Consider the following 20,677-nt stretch of genomic DNA (forward strand, 5'->3'; position numbering starts at 1 on the left):
AGTCCCACTGTGCCGCCAAACGGTCTTTGCGAGGTACGTTGACCCTTTAAACTTCCCAGTGCGCCCTGCTTAGATCATTGGGTCCTTGGCGGAGAACCGCGCGGGATCTAATATGGAAGTCACCCCAGCTGGAGCCTGCAGCCCACGGGGGTTAGGGTGGGGGGGCGTTTCTCCAGCCTCCCAACCCCAGCTCTTCCAGTGGTCTCCCCAGACTTAAGACCCTCCTCAGCTCACCCTACGGGTTGGTAGTTGAACAGCCACTCCTCTCATCCCAGAGCCAGGCACCCTGGGGCACCCAAGTTTGAGGTGTTGTTTTGTTCAACCGGTAGCCACTCCTCAGTGTTGAGGGGGCGGGGTCATTGAAGAGAGGTCTGTTTTTGGTTTCCTGGGCTGCCCTGACCCGTGGGTTCAGCAGGGTAGGAATAGGGACCAAAGCCATCTAGGTTCCAGTTTCCCAGCCTGGTGGAAACGATTGGGTTTTCTGGTTTCCAGATGCTCCATTCTTTTGAGCTGTCTGGCTTGAGTCATATGGAAACTGAGCGCCCCTCCCTCCCCCCATTCTGCTATTTAGGGGTGAAATTAATTTTGATTTGAATTTAATTTTAATTGAGGGTGGATGAGTAGGTAGCTTGTCACCTATGAGGATCATCATCTCTAACATGATTTCCCCTCGTGTCAAAGCCAAACATCTTTCTGTGTTTCCTTGACCTAAGACAGTATAGCCAAGAGTTAAAACCAAGCCAAACACCAGCTCTGAGGCCCAGAGAACTTGGGTGCAAGCCCCAGCCCTGCCATTCACTAGCTCTGTGTTCTTGGGGAGTTTGAGCTCTCTGAGCTCAAAGGCCTCACCCCAGGGGGATGTAGTGAGGATTTTGAAAGATAAGGCATGGAAAGCACCTGGCTCATAGGACAACAGCCTTGGGCTCCAGTCTGTATCCTGGAGCTTGGGCCCTCTTGCAGCCTGAGCCACACAACCCCCTTTGTGCCTCAGTTTCCCCTCTGCTCAAAAGTTGGTATGAACCAGCCCTTTTGAGAAAAGTGCACAGATGCACGTGTCCTCTGAGGCATACGATTTCAGTGTGTTTGTAGGCCTCGGATTTAAGACAGTCCCATCCATCCCCCTCCTTACCAGGAACTACTCAGAAGGCAAAATAAGACTTTCTATCAACCACTGGCCTCTCCCCATCCCTTTTGGATTTGTGGAGCTAAAGGTTGTAAAGATCAGGACAGTGCAAATGCACCAATTATAGGGAGAGGGACTGACCTGTAGAACCTAACTGAAAGTCACCTTCGAGAGCGCCAGGCCACCCCCTCCCTTCTTCCTTCCCTGGTGCCGCATCTCTACCTGGTGAACATCTAGTCTTTTTAGCCTCCGTCCTCTAGTGACAGCCCGCTAGGCAGCTGGTTTCCTGATGGAGCCACTGCAGGCTGATAAAAAAGTTCTTCGTGTTTCGAGCAGAAATCTGTTACTTCTACCCACTGGTTCTGGTACGACCCTTCAGGCATCTCTTACCGGCTCAACGACGCCCTGCGGTCCCGTGGCGCCTGGCGCTCAGTTCCCTCCCTTCGACATTCAATACACTGAACTGAGTTTGGCCATGAGGGTAACACCATTTTTTGAGTATTTATGATGTGCTAGGTCCTGTGCGGAGGGCTTTATACATATTATTTCCTTGCATCCTTAAGACAACACCTTGAGGCTGCTTCTTTTCTTACCCTCATTTCGGTTTAGAGAGGTCATGAGATTTACCCAAGGTCATACAACCCATAAGGAGCTGAGCTGCATCCCAAACCCGGCATCTGCCTTTAGAGCCCATGCTTCTAATGGTCCTTTTTGGCTCCGTGCTGGCCCATGTCATGTGTACCCATGAGTGTGTGCCCATGAGTGTGTGCACGTGTGTGTGTGCCCCCGGGCCTGCGGTGTGTGCCGATGGTGCTTTATCACAACCCCCTGGGGGCACCTGTTAAAATGCAGATTCCTCATCTCCACCCAGACCTGGGCATCTGCACTTTGAAAAACTCGCGGGGCCATTCTCATGCACACCACAGCCTGGGAACCATGGCTGTAAGGTGTGCTTAGGAAGAGAATGTGGGATATGGGTTCCATGTGATCTAAATTCCAGCCTTGGCTCTACTCTCTTCAGCTGGTTAGTTTTCCTTTCTGGAGCTTTCTCCCGATTGTAAAATGGACAGGATGTTATGCCCACTAGTGGGGTGATCCCTGTCTGTGGAAGTCTCCTGGGTGGATGTCAGGCATTATGGAGAGGCCCGTGGAGGACTGAGACCTCTCCTGCCACAAGTGGATGGGCACGGCAGCAAACCTGTGGCTCCCAGGAGGCCCTGCTCACCCCACCTCCCTCCCCTCAAGACCTGTGACCTCTGCTTTCTAGAAGGATTAGTGCATCTTGGATGAGGACCTTGTGCTCAGATTTCTCAGCTAGGGTGGAGGGGACTTAGGAGAGGTGGGCAGGACCCTCCCTTCCCCCCGCCACACACATACCTTTCCTCCTCCATGGCCCCGTGATGACCTCTATCAGGAGGTGCTGGGGGACCCCTGAGGGAGGGGAGGGGAGGGGGTGGGCCTGCCATGCATGCATCTGTGTTGTAAATCCAGGGGCAACCCACCCCTTCCCCTGGAGGGCTGCTCTGCTGGCCCGGGGGCAGCTCTGGGGAAATGTCTGACTTAGGGCTGGCTGGGCTGGGCGGCCTTCCAGGAGGGGTGAAGGTGAAGGAGTCTTCTGCAAAGGCCTCGGCAATGTCCCCGTCCTGACCACCTGGCTCTGTTGTACGCAGTGCTCTTGTTCCCCCTTGATTCTCTTTGATCCTGCTGAGAGCACGGAATTATGAAACACCCATTTTATGGAAGAGGTCTCTGGAGTCCAGGAAGCTGCAGTGACATGTCCAAAGCTCTAATGTCTGTGTGCATAAGGGAAGGTGGTGAAGTCAGAACTTGAACCCAGGCCCCTTGACAATAAGCACAGGCCTTTCTTGCACCATATCCGCGCTCTGTCCTTGTTTTACTGCCCCACCTGGTCCTGGCTTCGGTGCCGGAGCCCTCCGGGAGGCCTGAAGGAAGATCTGTGTTCTGGCTGGGCCGCCATTGGGCTGTGTGATCCCCTGCAGAGCTGGTCATCTCTTAAAAGTGTAGTTTCCTTGTCTGTTAAGGCCGGGGGGAGGGGGGGCGGTGTTCAGTTATATCTCTGAGATTCCTTCCAATCTTGATATTCATGCGTTACTCTTCTTTTTCTGCCTTTCTGGGGAGGGGGGTCCTGTGATGGGCTTGGGGCACGGGTGAGTTGTTGGGTTGGGTTGGAGGGCAACGTGCTACACTGGCTTGTTGTGAAACCAGTCAGCTGGGCTCTGTGGGCTCAGTGTCCAGGGGGTTCAGGGAGCTGAGGGGTGGGGGCGCGGGCCACAGGAGGGAGCCCCGGGTGCGGTCAGGGTGCTCACCTCTGGAATTAGACAGTAATCAGCACTCTGAACACTGCAGGGGGTGATGATGGCCGGGCCCGTGAGAGGGAGCTGAGGAGCAGGACGGGGCTCCAGCCCAGCGGAGCACCCCCTCAGCCCTTCATAGCCTTGGCCGAGAGGCCAGGACGGTGTGCGGTTGTCTCTTGTCTCCCAGCCAAGCCACCGCATGCCTCTCCCCTGGGCGTCCCCAGCATTCCTTGAGGCCAGCCCCTCCCAGCTGGGGTCTGTGCCAGCATGGCTAAGAGGCTCTCCCTGGAGCAGAGCAGCTGGGTGAGGGGGTCCAGGTGCCTGTTCTCCATGCCCAGGGGGAGCCCCTGGCAGCCCGGCTTCCTAAAGCGGGCTCTTGTCAACCGAAGTCTCCACCAGCCTCCTGTTCTCAGCTTCCCTCCATCCTGCCTCCTCCTCCCTCCCTGGGGCTGGGAGGGGAGGGAGGGCTCCCTGTTTCCCGCCTGCAGGATCAGGCCCACTGCAACTCTCCTCTCTGCCTGTTCTCCCTCTGCTCTTCAGGCTGCCTGTGTCCCGGTCTCCGCCTGACTCCTGGATGCCCTTCTCTCGTGGCCGCGGCTTCACTGCGCAAATTCTTCCTGCCCCTCTGGGTCTGGCCCAAATGTCACCTCCACTTGGTCTCATCACTCCACTAAGGGTGAGCCGCCCCACCCCGTGCGGTCCTGGCTTGTAGCTCCTATCAGCCACCTTGCTTTACACTTGGTCGTCGGCTTGCCTGTCTCCCAAGACGGGCTCTGAGCTTCTTGAGGGCCAGGCCCGGGGCCTTACTTCTCATCTCAGTGCCCATGGAGCGTGTGGGGCCCGGCCCAGGCCTTCCTGGGTCTAGTAAATGCTCATAAAGCCTTGTAGGGTTGGACTGGCTTGTCATTGCACTTGGTTGTTCTGTTCCTGGCTCAGAGCATTTTTCCAGAACCCTGCTTCCCTGTGCAAAGAGCCTGGGTCCTCTGTGAGCTCTGTGCCAGGCTGCCTGCAGCTGAGGGATGGACCCAGAGATGCCTTTGGTTTGCGGAAAGACTTCCCTGACTCCTTTGGATTGTTCTTGATCTGCCTTTTAAAGAAGTCTATTCTGCTTTGTGGCATCAAAGACAGAGAAGCCTGGAGGAAGGTCTGAAAAGGGCACATCATTTCCTGCCCCCCCCCCCTGCCCCCCGCAGGCTGAACTTCAGGTCTCAAATGAGTATTGCCAAGATTCTTTAGAATTCCTAAGAGAGTGTGTAATGTATTTATGGGAGGGTCTGTGGGGTCATTGGGATTGTGCTGGGGGCTCACGGATGTGGCCCCAGAGGCCGCTAGGGATCACATGACTTTTCTAGGGTTGTACTGTTATTTGCGGTCAGAACCTTCAGGGAAACTGTCTGTCCCTGGGGTCAGCGGGGATTGCCCAGCCAGGAGAAGGCTGACCATCTTGAAGGCTCCCCATTCGGAATGAGGCTTTTTTTTCTTTGAAACTCATGTGTTGGGGTCATTTTCTCTGCTGGTATCATTTGATGAGAGTGAACTTAGGCAGTGGCAGGTTCATTTCTCTGGTCCTGGGGTCAGCGGGGCTTGGTGAGGTGGGCGAGGTGGGACCAAGGAGAATGAGCAAATGTCCTTACACACTTGATCAAAGCCCACACAGGTAGGCCAGGGACTGGGGAGGAGTTCTCTGTCCCGAAGTAGGAAGCCCCCATCTCCCTGCAGGTCACAGTGACTGATCACCTATTAAACACCCACCTTGGAGTGAGGCCCGAGGGATGCCAGGAGTGCCGGAGGAGGGGAGAGGAGCAAGATTGGTAATGGCCCAGCCCGGCTCCTCAGAGGGCCAGGAGGGGATGTGGGGGTAGACGAATCAGTAAACGAATGAATAACCCTCCTCAGCATTGCTGGTGACCCTGTCTGGCGGCTGGAGAATCTGTGACAACTGAGTCCACCAGGAAATGGCCGTTTGACAGGGGCAATGAGGACCCAGGCAGACATAATGGAAGCTGGCCCCGGCCGGAGCAGGGCTCTCCCAGCCTTTCCCGGCAGAGGCAAAGCCATGAAAGCCGGCTCTGCTTCCAGGAGGAGGCAATTCCCAAAAGGCCCTGCCAGCCCCCCTGATAGGGATCTGCAGGGTGTGTGAGGGATTTGTTTTTCGGCCAGGATGTGGGGAGTTAAAAATAGACATCCTAATCCCTTGAGTTCGTGTCACACTCGAGGCTGTGCAGAGCCCTTTGGCTCCATGAGCTCGCCGGCGTGGCTCGGCCGCCGTTGACGTAGGCAGAGGTCACCCCGCCTGCCTCGTAAGTGGGCACGTGGTGGCACGGCCCCAATTCCGCGCTTGAGCCTGTACCTGAAATCTGGTGGCAGAACCTCGCTCTGTTCTCTGTCTGCGTTCTTTATTCTCCCAAGGAGCCCAGTTAAAGTCTAAAAGTCAACAGACTACAAGAGGAAAGGGGGGTTGGTCAAAACAACAGGGGCAGATTATTATTATTATTATTATTATTATTATTATTATTATTATTTAATTTAAATTCAATTAGTTAACATCTAGTTTATTATTAGCGTCAAGGGTAGAGTTTAGCGATTCATCAGTTGTGTATGACACCTGGGGCCCATCCCCCAGTGACCCCAGCCCCCCACCCCGCTCGCCTCCAGCCACCCTCCATGTGTTCCCTAGAGTTAAGAGTCTCGTATGGTTTGTCCAGGGACAGATTATTAAGCAAAACAGCAAGGGCAGCGGGAAGCCTGAGGACAGATCAAAGCCCAGGGGGCAAAGGCTCATGATGGGGATCTAGAACTGGAGAGTGGAAGCGGCTGGAGCAGGGGTGTGCGGGGAGGTGGGGCAGTGACGGGAGCAAAAAAGTCCCCATGGGACCCCAAACTGAACACCTCGAACGCCATGAGTGTGAACAGGATGCTGCGGGCAAAGGGGAGGCTTTGAGTCTTCTAGAACACAGCAGCTATGGACTTCGTCAACAGTGCAGTGCAATGGTGGGCTCCTCTGGCTTGGCTGCAGGTGGCCTTTTACGGTATATGGTAGAGCGGATGTCACAGAAACCCTCGAAAGACACCCTGTCCGTCCCCACCTCTCCTGGAACCTGGTGCCGTGGGAGAGGGAGGACCTCACTTCCTGCTACCTCGGGGTTCTGGGAGGAGCCAGCTCAGGGGCAAAGTCTGTATTGGTTTCTTGGCTTTTTCCCAGTTTTCATCTACGTTCTCCTGATTGTCTGTGTCGGCCATGGTGGGAGGAATTAAGTGAGAAGGAGGGGGCGGTGGCTGAAGTTCTGGGGGAAGGCTCTTCTCCCCTCCTGGCCGGATTCACTGGAATGTTTGACAGGCTGCCCTGGTGCCTCTGGAACTTTGCTCCTTGCCCCTGACAAGCCTGCAGACCACCAGGATTGGTTTTCTCTTCCTCCCCGCCCCACCCCCTTATCAGGCCCAGCTTCTCCTGGCGGCCTACACCATCCACTCCAGCAACAGTGGCTTCTCCTTTCATGCACTGTAGTGCCCACTTCTCTAACCTGTATCTTTATTAGCTCTAGGCCAGGGGCCCCTGGTGGGCAGATCTCAGCTGGACGGACCATTGGAAACCTGTAATCTACCCATGTTAGGGTTGGGGGGACAGAGCCTGGGTTTGCATATTAAAACCTCATGGGAAGTTCATGGCAAAGCTGTGACTCGAACCCAGATCTCGTGGCCCATCCTGGTCTTTGGCTGCAACACCGCCCTGCTTTTCAAGCCACTCTGATTCTCAGCTCCGAGAGCAGGGATCCCCAGCTCTGCGTGAATCCCAGTTTTGCAGCCTTGGCTCCTCCTGGGGCTGGGAACCAGCAGTGCCAAGCCCGCGGGTTCCCAGAAAGGGCTCTTGGCGTCCGTGTTGGCTTAGTCACAGGGATGAGATCACTACTCACCTCTGGACGGGGGAGGATGCCAAGGTTTGGGAACTTTCACTCTGAGCCACTTGTCGATTTTGTGTGTGTGTGTGTGTGTGTGTGTGTGTGTAAGGAAAACAAACCTGTTGGTTGGGACTTTGTACTTGGCCTGGGAATTGCAGACGTGGGGAGGCCACTGGGCCATGAGAGCTCCTGGGCTGGGCCCTCTCACATTCCTGAGTGGCTCTGTGTCGAGAAAGAGCTTGATCCAGGAGCCAGAACCCAGAGTTAGTATTTGCCAGGCCTCACACTGGCTCTGTGCAAGGTGCAGGACCTGTCTGGGCTGTAATAATAATTCCTAGCAGCCCACACTTACTGAGTACTGCCCTGGGCCAGGTGCTGGGCTCAGGACTTTCCAATATTAGCGCATCTGGTTCTCACGGCAGTCCCATGAGGTCCTGTCATCATTTCCGTGTTGGAAACTGAGGCTCAGAGAGGGGGAGTGACTTGCTTAAGGTCACCTAGCCAGGAAGGGGCAGAACTAGAATTTGAATGAAAGTCTTCTCCACCCCACGGCCCGAGGTGTCAGGCACCGTGCTTCTCTGCCCTCCAGCTGCCGTGGAGGTACAAACACAGAGAAATTAGGTGTGATTAAGCTGGTGAGGAGGAGAAAGGGGGTGAATGAGGAGTCCTCTTCTAGTTTGACATCATCCCCCATGTTTCCCCTCTAACACTGGGCTTGAGCAGTCGGTGGGGGAGCAGAGGAGAGCAGGTATGGCTGTATCCAGGCTCTGTGAGGGAAGGGTGCATTAGAAGCCATGCTCTCACAGACAGCCAGTCCTGGGCCTGTTTCTCTCCACCCCCTGTAGCTCTTGGCCTTTTTGATGTTGGTGTTAATTCCATTCCCTTCTGTCCCCAGAAGGTGCCTTTGGGCAGTTGCGGGGGCCATTTCCCTTTGAGTGGAGTGGCCAACGAGGTGTTGATTCAGATTTGGAACAGGAGTCTGTGTTGGCTACTGAGTCCTGGGCTTGGGGTGGGCGGTGGGGGCAGAGCCAAGCAGCTTGATCCCACCCCAGAAGGGCCTGGTCTTGCAGAGGGGCCAAGGGTGGGGAGTGGTCTGGGGCCCATGAAACTGGAGTCCTGGCTGGCTCGCCTGCCAGCTGTGTGACTCGGACAAAGCTACCTCACTTCTCAGATCCTCGGTATTTCCATCTGTAAAATGGGCATAACAACAATACCTGCCTCCTAGGGTTGTCGTTAGGTTAAAATTAGGGGTGGAGCTGAAAGCCCAGTCCAGTGTTTGCACATTGTGAGTCCTCTGTAAGTCCTAGCGTTTCGTTATTACTCACCATTATTTGCACTATGATTACTGAGGGCCTTCTCCATCCCCTTCAAATTGGTCTTGGGATGCTCTGGCTAGTGCCCCTTTCTAGAACTTGCTGCCTCTGGTGAAGGCAGTTCTGGGTATGGAGAAGTCTGAATTAAAGAGACTATATGAATTGCTTATTTATTTATCTTGTAAAGATACACAGCGCCTCAAATTGCCCAAACAAAAAGGTTTTCGAATAGGGGTTTTTAAGTGAGCTGCAGTGATGAATAGAGACGGGATGATAGAGGAAAAGATTTCTTTCAGGCGCTTGAAGTTTACCTTTTGCACGGCACTCACATTCCACTAGAGCTTGTTTCTGCCGTTGAAACCACTGGGGTGAGTGTTTGTTGGAACAGACCTGCCCGGTGAAGGTGGAGGGGACTCAAACCAGCGTGAGGTTCTGCTTCTCTTTCCCTCTCGAGAGCCTCTGGGGTCCAGTCCTAGAGAGAAAGCATGCCCAGTCTTTGGAGAGCCCACAGGACTGGTGTGTGGGGAGGGCGAGAAGTCAGGGAAGCTTCCTGGAGGAAGTGAGGCTGGAGGGGGCCCCCAGGAGGACAGCTGTCTAGGTTTCTGCAAACAGGATTGCAAAATCGCTTCTCCCAAGTTTGCCTGCTTCTCTGGGGGCAGCCTGGCAACCTGGCCAGCTGGGAGGCCCCGGGCCAGGCAGTGAAGACCGTTGGGGAGGAGGGAGGTGTCCAATCCTGCCTCAGTTTCCCCATTTAGACCGGAACCATCCCTATAGGCCCTTTATTTTGGGCATGCCTTTGGAGCGGGAGCAGAGGGCTGTGGATGAAGAGGCGGGTTTGAAATCAGACCTGAGTTTGTCACTTCCGCTTTGTGCCCTCAGACGAGTCCCTTCGCTGCCTACACCTCAGTCTCCTCATCTGTCAAATGAGGATCATAGTGACACCTACGTCACTGAGTTGTTTTGAGGCACAAGTGAGGTAATGCATGCAAAGTGCTTATCACAGAGCTGGCACGGGCTAAGTGTCTATCATTATAAACTGCTGCCTGCCCACTGTTGTCTTTAGCTCGGGACACACCTCTCCCCGCCCGCCCTCACCTCTCCCCTCCGCCAGAGTTCCTGTTGTTGACATCCTCCTCACCAGCTAGTGCAGGGATTTTAAGTATTTATATCCTTGCTGGAATTTCTCTTTGCATTGTCTAGTTAATTACCTAATTGAATTAAGGCAAACAATTTCACTTCCTTTCCCGCGCAAGGGCAGGAAGGGGCCTGGTGCCTTCTTTGCTGTGATGGAGATGATTATCGAAATATTTGATGATGATGATGCCTTCCTCCCTTGAGAGGTCTGCTCCTCCTTAGGATGGCTCCACAGGCCCCATAAATCAAGCGGCAGCCACGTGCTTGGGAAACGTAAATCTCGTTGAGGATGTCGATGGGTTCCGTCACATGTTTCTGTTGGTGCCAAGTTGTGCTTTGGCACCTTCTTGCCCATTCCCAGAGGGAAGGTTGGAAAGACTCCCTTTAAATATTCAGAGCCAATGACCTATGTACATATTTGGGCAGCACTGGCCGATGGAACATAAGTCAGAAACCAAGGCATAGGGACAGGGCATCCTGTGGCAAGGAATGATTGACCCTTCTCCACACCTTGATGGTGTTGATGGCATTGGGTTCAGCCCTGCCCCTTGCAGCTCTGGGGTGGGGAAGCGCAGTGGTTAAGGGCATGGGTTCTCTGGTTAATATGCTGGGGGCTTCAGATCTCTGCCCACCACTCAGTAGCTGCATGAACTGAGATAGCCATTTAACTTGTCCTTGGCTCCAAAGTGACAGATACACTAGAACCTGCCTCATAGGAGTGTTGTCAGAATTGTACTTTGCACTGAGCTGCACATGGTAGCCACTCATGAGTAAGCCATTATTGACTCCAGGACCTTCAAAAAACCCTCACTGTGTTCCTTACCCCAAGACCCTCCCCGCCCCGCCTTTCCAGCCTTCCGTCCTTCTCTCCTGGTAACAGTTAAGGCAAACAGTTGGACCCAGCATGCCCAGGGCTCTCCCACCCCTAGGGTTCCTGCTTGGACAGTCTCTTCTAAGGCAGATGTCCCTTCCCTGTCTTTGCCCCTCCTTTCTCCTTTAGAATGTATCTCAAGCTTATGCCCTCCATGAATTTTTCTAATAGCTCCCTAACCAGTCCCCTTTAAATGCCTTATTACAGCCTCATTATACCTTCTGTCTGCACCCACTGCTGGCCCTAGTGTGTTCTACGGAACAGCAGTCTGGGGAGATACTTAGTACAAAAAGAGTTTTGGAAAAGGCTGCATACTTTATGCCCATTCCTACAGGACCAGTCCACATTAGCAATTTTGAAGGCTCTGAGAAGTTCTGCAGGGAAGGAACCGGCTGAACTTTGTTTCCCCCTGGACTCCCAAACCTCTAACCATAGGACACTTTTCTTTTGGAATACCTATTGACAGGGCTTTGTGATATTCTTGGGGCTGTGGCGTTGTAGACATCTATATGATAGTTTGGTGCTATTTCCCCATTTTACAGTCAAGGCAACCAAGTAATTGGCCTCAGGAAAACCTGTGTGCCCCTCCATCACCTCCTGGATCAATGGGCATCTGGGGCCCGGTGGCAAGGAGAGGCTGGTCAGCCAAGGGCCTGCTGTCAAAAAGCTTCTGTCCTTGTTGAGGGGGTGAGCTGGACACGTGGAAGAGAGAGAGAGAGCCCAATCATGTATCATTGGGCTTCTGTGTAACGGGAACCCTGTCCCTGTCTGTGTCCCTGCTCAAGGAAGGACACAAGAGTCAAATGTCCTCTGAGAACACAGCACTGTCCCCAGGGTCCAGGACCCTGGAACTTGCCCACCCACCTCTCATCCCCATCCCCGTGGATTTCTGAGACATTGTGGTTTGGTCCTGCAGGGGCACAGCCAAGGAAGGGGAGAGAAAGCAGGAGGGAAGAGAATAGCTTTCTGTTTATCAGTGCACAGTCTCCCCTTCCTTTCTGGGGGAAAAATGCTCTCTTTTTTTTTTTCTTTTTTTAAAAGATTTTATTTATTTATTTGACAGAAAGAAACACAGCAAGAGAGGGAACACAAGCAGGGGGAGTGGGAGAGGGAGAAGCAGGCTTCCGGCTGAGCAAGGAGCCCGATGCGGGGCTCGATCCCAGGACCCTGGGATCATGACCTGAGCCGAAGGCAGATGCTTAACGACTGAGCCACTCAGGCACCCCAATGCTCTCTTTTTTGATTCCTCTTTTAGTATCTGAAATTCTCTGGGGAGCAATTACCTGACGGTGGGAATTATCTGCTGTCTTTATTCTAATGCCTGTCTGCCCGAGTTCCATCTTGGAGTAATTGATTTTGGTAATTCCGAGCTGTTGAATGTTGTTTTAAGGGACGGTGCTGGTGCAGAGGCAGGGGGATGCCCACAAAAGCATTTTCAGAGGCCTCGGTGGCCAGCAGCTCCTGGTGATGGTGGGGGTGGGGCGGTGCCTGTAGACAATGTATCTGGTGTCTTGTACCTTTGAATTTGTCCCCTCTCATACTGAAGACGCGTGCGTTGCACGGGAGCTCACCTGACTGTGGAACTGGGGCAGGCTTATTGTAGGAAAACAAGGAGCAGAAAGGCTGGGGTCAGCTCTAATGGGTTTGGTCACTCCTCACCACCGGCAGTTCAGTCTTGGGCATTGGCCCTGACCCGACCCTGACCCTGGCTCTCACCCTCTGGCCTCCTGGAGGGTGACGGAGAGCCTTTAGGGAGGGCAACTGCTGCGAATTGGCCTGACCTTTCTCCTGGGCAGACAGAGGTGCTGGCTCTGGACCCTGGCTCAGGGCGCCTGAGGGGCAGCAGGAAGGAAGGGAGGGCCTCAGTGTAGGGAGCTCGGATGAGACCGGGAGATTGATCTGCTCAGTGGATAGAAGGCAGTGTGGTCCCCCCACAAATGCCCAGAGAAGGCCCGATTTCCAATGAGTGAGTGCTCTGGATGGGGGAGGAAAAGCTGGGACTGGAAGGTTCCTCGGGTCCCTCTCCTCTGGGGCTTGTATGGAGGAGGCAGCCCGGTGCGGGGGGGCTTCAGGGGAGTCTCTCTCCTCCCGCTCCCCATTCCCTGTCCCGCCCTCACCCAAGAGAAAGGAACCTGCAGACCCAGAGTCTGTAGTCATAACCACCACCCTCCCCTGGGAGGCCTGGACAATGCAGCTCCCTTCCCTGGCCTGCAGCCCGGGGTGTCACGTGGCATTTCCACCCCCATTTTGCTGACGAGAAAATCAAGGCCCAGGGTGATCTGTCCAAGTTCCCACAGTGAGTTAATAGCAGGGCTGGGCCTCACAGCATTCTCCTGACTCCCAGTCCGGGACCTCCGTGGGCTGTAGTGGGGGGTGGGAGCTCATCAGCAGCCCAGTGGAGGAGGGGGTGGTGGTTTCTCTGGTTCCCTTATGGCTCTCAGTGGGAGTTCCTACTGGGATGGGTTACTTGAGTCTGTCCAACCACCTGCTACACTGGGAAGGACTCTTTGTCCTCTTGGGATCACTCCTCGGGGCCCGGCGCCGGGCTGACCTGGGGGCCAGCCAGGGCTCTTTCAGGTACAAGAAACAAAGCCCCCTCCTCCTCAAACTGGCCAAAGTTAGACGCATTTTATGAACTCATGTATATAAAGAACCTAAGGAGGCCCAGGGAATCCTAAGTAAATGAATTAGTTAGGCTGTCTTATCTGTCTCTCTCTTCCCCCTTCCCCCAGTGCTAAGCTCTGCTTCTCCACTGAATTGGGAGTGGAGAGAGGGGGGATCCCCAAGGAAAATTCGGATGCTGGCCCTGGCAGAAGGGGGACCAAACATAGGCAAAAAATAACCAAAGACCCATCAATACAATGCACATGTCATGAGTAGTCAGTAAATTCATTGGATTTTTGTAGACACTTTTTTTTTTCCCCAGAGAAGGAATTTACAGGAGACACAATATCCATGTGGTAGGCACATCATCTCCTATAAGCGAAACAAAGCAAACTCCAGGCATTGAGAGGATCTGAAGCCACATCTTGGCCCAGCAGAAAAGAGTGCCATCATCACTCAGCGATACGTGCCCACGCCCTGGGGGTGGAGGTGGGGGGAGGGGGCTGCGTGCGCAATGTTGGCATGTTTGCTGTCCCTAGTCTGGCCTGAGTTTTGGTGTTACAGAAGGACTTTCAAGGATTGAAAACAATTGGGTTGAACCTAAATACTTTTGGGAAAACTCCCCCAAACTTTAAAAGATCAAATATATGTGCTTAAAAGCCCTTTCTGGCCAGATATAATACTATCCTATAGAACCGATGGGTAAATTATAATGTGATGGGCCATGATGAAGGGGTGATTGCTGGAGGGTGTGGCTTCTGGCTCTCTGAGGCTCCAGGGAGGCCTTCTTGTCCCTGGACTGTAACAACAGTGAGCTACATAGCTCTTGCCTGGAGGGGCACATGTTTATTGAGGGTCTGCCATGTGCCAGGCACTGTTTCAGGGCAGACTGAGAACTGGTATGATTTCAGCAACTCCTGTAAACCACCTCTGGTGCCTGAAATTCCACCATTAGTGATTGATTCCTTTGAGTTAAGCACTGTAATTTTTAGCTTAGGTGTTAGGTCCTGAGGAGATGCTGAATGGGGATCTCATCCATCTCTAAGCCTTCCTTGGGTTAGAAGTTATTATTTGGAAATGTGGAAATAGAGGAGTTAAATAGGGGACCAGGATACAACATAGGCTTGGGGGCGGAAGTCAAGGTTTGCGCATTGTACATCATCGTGCCTACCCCACCCTGAGCGCTAAACTTAGCAACAGTCAAAAATTTTAGTCATCAGATCACTTTTAGCGGTCATTGTTTTCCAAGTTTGGATCCTAAAGGCAGAACAAGAACTAAAGGTCCTTCCCGGCTCTGGCTCCCTGCTGCAGTCTTCCGGATCCTTCCGCTCCGATGGGCGGCTCCTACTGCCGCAGTCTGGGCCAGCTGTTGGAGGAAGTTGCTAGAGCCACCCTCCCACCCTTTCCAGCCCGAGGAACCGTTGTCTGCTTCTATCTGGTCAGCTTCTGGCCTCTAGGAGCCCCTCCCCCCATGAAAATATCCGACACTGACCTCCCCCTATGCCTTAGAGTGGTTAGAAGGGTGTGTGGGCTCTGGAGTCCAGCTGGGTTCAGGACTAGGCTTGACCAGCCGGGGGACTGAGCCACTCTGCTGACTTTCTCATCTTTAAAATGGGATAACAGTACTAGCTCCAAACTAGGGGTTTGGCAGGTGTCAGTGAGAGAGATGCTGCATGTCAGGTCCCAAGTTCAAGGCCTAGCATGTAAAAGGGACTCTGTACCTGGGCTCTTTGATGATTACACTATCACCATTGCTCAGGGCTTTGGCCAGCCTTCCTGGGGTCGGCCCTGGGTCTCCAGCTGCCTGACTCCGGCCTTCCCAGACACCACACCCTCCGTGCCCCTCACTGATGCCCCCTGATCCCACCTGGGAGTGCTCCTCTTTTCACCTGCTAGCTCTCATCTGGGAGCCCCTTTCATCCCGGGGGGTCAGTGACTCCTGAGCACCACTCCCCTTCCCGATTGGAAATCTCTTACCCTGGTCCTCTTTCCTGAGTTCCAGATGGAGAAGTGATTGTCACCAGATGCTCTAAAGTCACATCAAAGGTCCAACAGGGAAGTCCTTTTCTTTCTGCTAAAACCATGTCCTCCCATCCTCATCACCCCTCCCCCTCCCTGACATCCCTCTTTCTCAGGTGAGTTTGCGCTGGCCAGCCTGGGGCCAGGGAATCCCAGCCTGGCAGTTTCCCTCCATTCCCTCCTTCCTGCTTCATGCCAGCCTAGTAGCTCCCCTTGGCACTGGTTCCTGCCTCCATCCCTGCGCCACTGTCCCCTGGGGATAAGCAGGCTGCAGGCTCCTGTCACATGGCCTGCCTCTCCATCCCTGATCTCCCTCGACTCAGCTTCCAGGGGAGCTTTCTAAACCTTGTTCGGACCAGTCACTCCTCTGCTCAGGGGCCTTCAGGGGCCCCCTATTTTCTCTGAAGCCTACCCACACTTCTGAGGTTGATTTTTGGGGACCTCCAAACTCTGGTAGGAGCCTCCGTGCCCACAGCGCCTTTCTCTGCACCCAGGAGCTCAGCCAGCTAAACACTCCGTGACCTCCCACCTGTCCTGTTGCCATGACTTTGTTCTCAGGGTCCCCCTGCCTGGATGCTGTCCCTCAGCCTTGTGCCTACCCGTCCAGACCCTACCCTTGTCTGATCCAATTCACAAAGCCAGAAAGGGGTACAGGTCTCCATGCAGTCCAGCCCCCCGCCTCCAACCAGAAGAGCATGGGTATTTGTCCTTCTTACCCTTCCCTTGGCTCCTGGGGAATGTTCCTTCTATGGAGTCTATAGTATTTATAGCTTGACTGATTGGGGCTCAGCCTGGAAATCTCTGGGGTCTATAAGAGAAGAGTCTGGCCTGGCTAGGAGGACCACCTCTCCAGAGGCAATGGGTGCCTATGAATGTAGAGGGTTTGAAGGGGGCCAGAATGGCAACCCCCAGTACCGGGCACAGACCTAGTCGTACTTCCTACGATTCAGGATCTAGAAGTTCATGTGGGTTTGTTAGATGCATAGGGCCTAGTGACTGCGAGCCCTACCCCTACCCCTGTGCAAGGGGCCTCTGCTTCCCCAGCTCTCTGTTGGGAGGTAATATTTCTCCTTCTCAGGGCCACAGCAGCCGGAGGATTGAGCAATGGTGTGGGTGAAAGAAAAACAGAGGTGGACAAAGTAATAATTAACAGATGTCAATTGTTAATAGCTTAAAAATACCACCAGCGCTCCACCCCCACCCCCGGGGGAAGGAAAGCACACGGTCACTTGGCCCCTTGGAAGGGATTGATTCACAGCCAGCTCGGGACAGGTTTGGCCGAGAGAGTGACAGGTACCACGCCGTGTGGGGGGCAGGGGGGCGGGGGTCAGTGCCATCGGCAAGGCTGCAGGGTTTTGACTTACTTTGATTCCTGGGGGTTTTCTTGGGGTGAGGGCAGGGTCTGCTGAGTTAGAGGGCAAGATCAGAGGGGTACTTGGGGAGCCTACGAATCTGTCCATTGTGCAGGCTCGCTGGTTTCACCGGATCCAGGCTGCCGACCCATCTTCTGCTTGACTGCAGGATGCTGCTAACTGGGCTCACTCCTGTTTGCTCGCCTCCCTTCTGCTCTTTACTCAGTAGCCAATGTGCGTGTGCTGTTTAAATTTCCTGGAGACTTTTTCGTGTTGCTCCCGATTCCCACTGCCCTTGAGCCGCAGCTAGCCGGGCCTTGGCCCCGAGGTCCCACTGGGCCTGCCCAGCTCACACTCTTATAGGTACATGTACGTGGTTGTGTATTTATAGTTTCTTGATGCTTGTTTTCTGTGTCTTTCCAGTGGACCAAAAGCCCATGAGGGCAGAGAGGCTCCCTGTCTGGCTTTTCACCATTAGCCCCTGACACAGTTTCTGGTTTGTTGTAGGCCTTCGTGAGCATTTGTCAGATGCATGCGGGAATGAGTACATGAAGGCTTCAGGAGAGGTCCAACCCTCGGCTAGGGTGACCAACCATCTCGGTTTGCTCAGGACTGAGGTGGGGGGGGTCCCAGGATTTGGGACTTTCAGTTTTAAAACCAGGACAGTTGCAGGGAAACCGAGATGAGCTGACCACGCTGCCCCCGACCCCAGTGTCCATCCCTGAGGGACTGGGTTTTTCAAGGTTCAGATGCTTTTTGATGTTAGATGGGGGTGCCCAGGGGTGCGCACATGGGGGCACGGGGCAGGTGGGCTGCCACTCCCCACCTGGCTGCTATGTGCTGAATCTGAGTCTTGTGCCATCCTTGTTAAGTGAGTGGCCAGCTCTCCCGACCCCCAGTTGGCAGGTGGGATTGGCTTGATATGCCCAAGATCGGCTGCAGATGACCAAGCCAGGGTCCTTGCTCTACACAGCATGGCTGGTCCCCGCATATATTAGTTTGCTAGGGCTGCCATACAAATTAGCACAGACTGGGTGACTTAAACTATGGAAATTTATTTTCTTACGGTTCTGGAGGCTGGAAGCCCAAGATCATGGTGTCGGCAGGGATGGTTCCCATGAGGCCTCTCTCCTTGACTTGTCGACGGTCGCCCTCTTGCGTCCTCTTCACGTGGTTGTCCTCTGGGCACATAGGACCCAGTGTCCTTGTTGTGTGTCCAATTTCCTCTTCTTATAAGGACACCAGTCAGATTAGACGAAGCCCTACCCTAATGGCTTTATTTTACCTTAATCGCCTCTTTAGAGCCCTTATTTCCAAATATGGTTTCATTCTGAGATTCTCAGGATTGGAAAGTCAACATGTGAATTTTAAGGGAACACATTTCAGCCCTAGGCCTGAGTGACACTGCCCTCCCCCCCAAAGATGGCAGCTGGGGGGTGATGATGCCAGAGCAATGGAACTTTCCCCAGCCAAGAGGCCTCCTCTTCTCAGGGGCTGGGGGGGTCCCCAAGAATAGGTTTTAAGCTTTAAGGTTTTGAGTTTTCTTCATCTGCATAATGTTTGGCTCTTTCATTTTTCTTGCACATATGCATATTCCTTCAAGAGAGAAGCTAGCCCTCTGTTCTCTCACCTGCCTCGAGTCGAGCCTGGTTGGTTTTGTCTAGACTGAGGTTCCCAGCCTCCGGCCTCAAAGCTTGAGGTGCCCTGGGTTTGCTCCTGGTGCAACCAGCCCAGGGCTCACCTGCACACCTCTGGCCTTGCTTCTCCTTACCTCTTGGCCCTGGCTCAGGGGCTCCGTCATCCCTGATGCAGCTCTCCCCGGCAGAGTCCACGGTTCCCTGCCTCTGTGCCCCAGGCTGCCTGGATCAGGAGGTGGTCTTGCTCCTGGTAGTCCCCAGACTCGGTCAGTGCTGGCACACTGGGAACCACAAAGATCTGTGGGAAGGAGGCAGGAAGGGGTGCTTGCTGAGAGAGCTGGAATAGACTGTCAACAGCCAAATCCAGACTGTACCACTGACTAGGTGCCTCGAACAAGTCAGGTCACTTCTCTGAGTCTCAGTTTACTCATCTGGAAAATGGGGAGGTAATAATAACTACCTTCTGGGATTGTTGAGAAAGTGAAATGACAGGAACTTCCTCGAAGTATTTAACGGAGCCCGGTAGGTACTAAATGCTCCGCAAGTGCTAAGTTCTGTTATTTGGGGGATGTAGTGGTTTTGGAGAAGAGCATGCATCTGTGAAAGTCTCCCTGGGTCACTCTGAGGCTAATCATTCCCTGCCTCATCGGGGGCATGGTCAGGGGGCCAAAGGAGAGGGTGCTCCCTTGCTTTGCCACCCGGCCCCTCTGTGGTGTGGCTAAGTCCCTCACCTCCTCTAGGCTAGCTGATCATGTTTGTCATGGTAAGAAAGAAAGAACCCTTACAGGCCGGGGTCCTTTCCTAGGTCCTAGGTCTTCTCCCTCATAACCGCCAGCATCCATACAACACCCCTGGGAGGCCGGCACTGTTATTCTTCTCTGCCTCCATTTTGCAAGGGAGAAAACAGAGAGGTGAAGTTATTTGCCCCAGGTCACACAGCCTGTCTCCAGAATGGCTGGTCTCTGAGTCCCAGGTAGTGCTGAGGTTGGGATGTGGGCCCTGTAGCTGTTTGGGTCAATGGGACAGTGGGATCAAGGAGAGTTTCTTGCCTTTTTTCTTCTTTTTAAATTATGGCTGCTCTGATTTCTGAACTGTTGCTCCCTGAGGCTACCAAAGGCAGGGGGGCTAGATGGATTCTGGCCTGTAGCCCTATTTCTTATGAACTGTAGGGTGTTTGTTAGTTTTTAAATGTGAATTAGTTGCTTACATTTAAGTCAGGAGGGGTTTTTTTTTTTTGGTTTTGTTTTTTGTTTTTAAAGTTTTATTTATTTAAGTAATCTCTGCATCCAACGTGGGGCTCGAACTCACAACCCCGAGATCAAGAACCACACGCTCTTCCAACTGAGCCAGCCAGGTGCCCTTAAGTCAGGAGGTTTTTTTTCTTTTTTCTTTTGATTTTATTTATTTATTCGAGAGAGAAAGAGAGAGAGAGAGCAAGCATGAGCAGGGGAAGGGGCAGAGGGAAAGGGAGAAGCAGGCTCCCCGCTGAGCAGGGAGCCCGATGTGGGACTTGATCCCAGGACCCCGAGATCACAACCTGAGCCGAAGGCAGACGCTTAACCGAGTGAGCCAGCCAGGCACCCCAGTCAGAAGGTTCTTACATTAAAATCCGATAGCTGCTCTTGAAACTGGATCATCTGGCCATCCTGGGCCTGCTTTCCAATAGCACCACCGTGGGCTGGCCTGCGCCCGCTCCATTTAGCCTGGCCCAGCCTGCTTGGCTCGTCCTCTTCCCTTCCTGGCTGACGCCGACATTTGTGTTCAGGATTCCTGAGCTAGGTGAGCTGCTGGCTGGAGCACGCATCGGGCTGTGGGCCCAGGAGCCCCTCTGAGGAGCTCAGTGCTGCTGAGGGTAGGCAGATGCATAATTCAAGGCAAAGTGAGTGGCCACAGAGAGATGTTCAGATGGAGCTTGGGGCTGCTAGAAATGTTAACATGTTCAGTAGGGCATCCATGGACTTGGCATGTGTTTCTCGAGCTCTTACTCTATGCCAGGGACTGGCCAACCCTGGCGGCTACAGAGAGATATTTAGGACACGGACTGTCCTCAGAGAGTCTGCATTTCAGGGGGTGAGACAGACATTATTTCTGAGAGCAATTTTAAGTTTACAGCAAAACTGAGTGGGATGTGCAGAGCTTTCCATAGACCCCCCCGCTCCCGGCCCCGCGCGGCCTCCTCCGCCATCAACATCCGTCCGCACCAGGATCTGTATTATAACACATAAAATCGGTGTACTCCGTGACTTAAAATGGAAGCGGTACAGGGGGGTATAGAGCGAAGACTAAACCTCTCCCCTTTCTTGCCCCCGCCCCACTCAACACACACACACACACGCACACACACACACACACCACTCCCTGGAGTAACCACTGTTTATTTTGTTTTTGAAGAACATTCGAGAACCTGTTTCCC

General features: G+C 53.6%; 1 protein-coding gene across 1 annotated transcript in view; it reads left to right on the top strand.

Annotated features, from left to right (window-relative positions):
* The first annotated feature begins 4,093 nt into the window (after positions 1-4,093).
* The window catches only part of DAB2IP (DAB2 interacting protein), a 161,069-nt gene continuing 144,485 nt past the window's right edge, over positions 4,094-20,677 (top strand). Inside the window, exon 1 of the mRNA XM_081803501.1 lies at positions 4,094-4,114. The gene's annotated coding sequence lies outside the window, so the exon portion shown is untranslated. The remainder of the gene's footprint in view (positions 4,115-20,677) is intronic.

The sequence above is a fragment of the Leptonychotes weddellii genome, chromosome 14, assembly GCF_054177405.1.
Source record: "Leptonychotes weddellii isolate Sample4059 chromosome 14, ASM5417740v2, whole genome shotgun sequence".
NCBI lineage: Eukaryota > Metazoa > Chordata > Mammalia > Carnivora > Phocidae > Leptonychotes > Leptonychotes weddellii.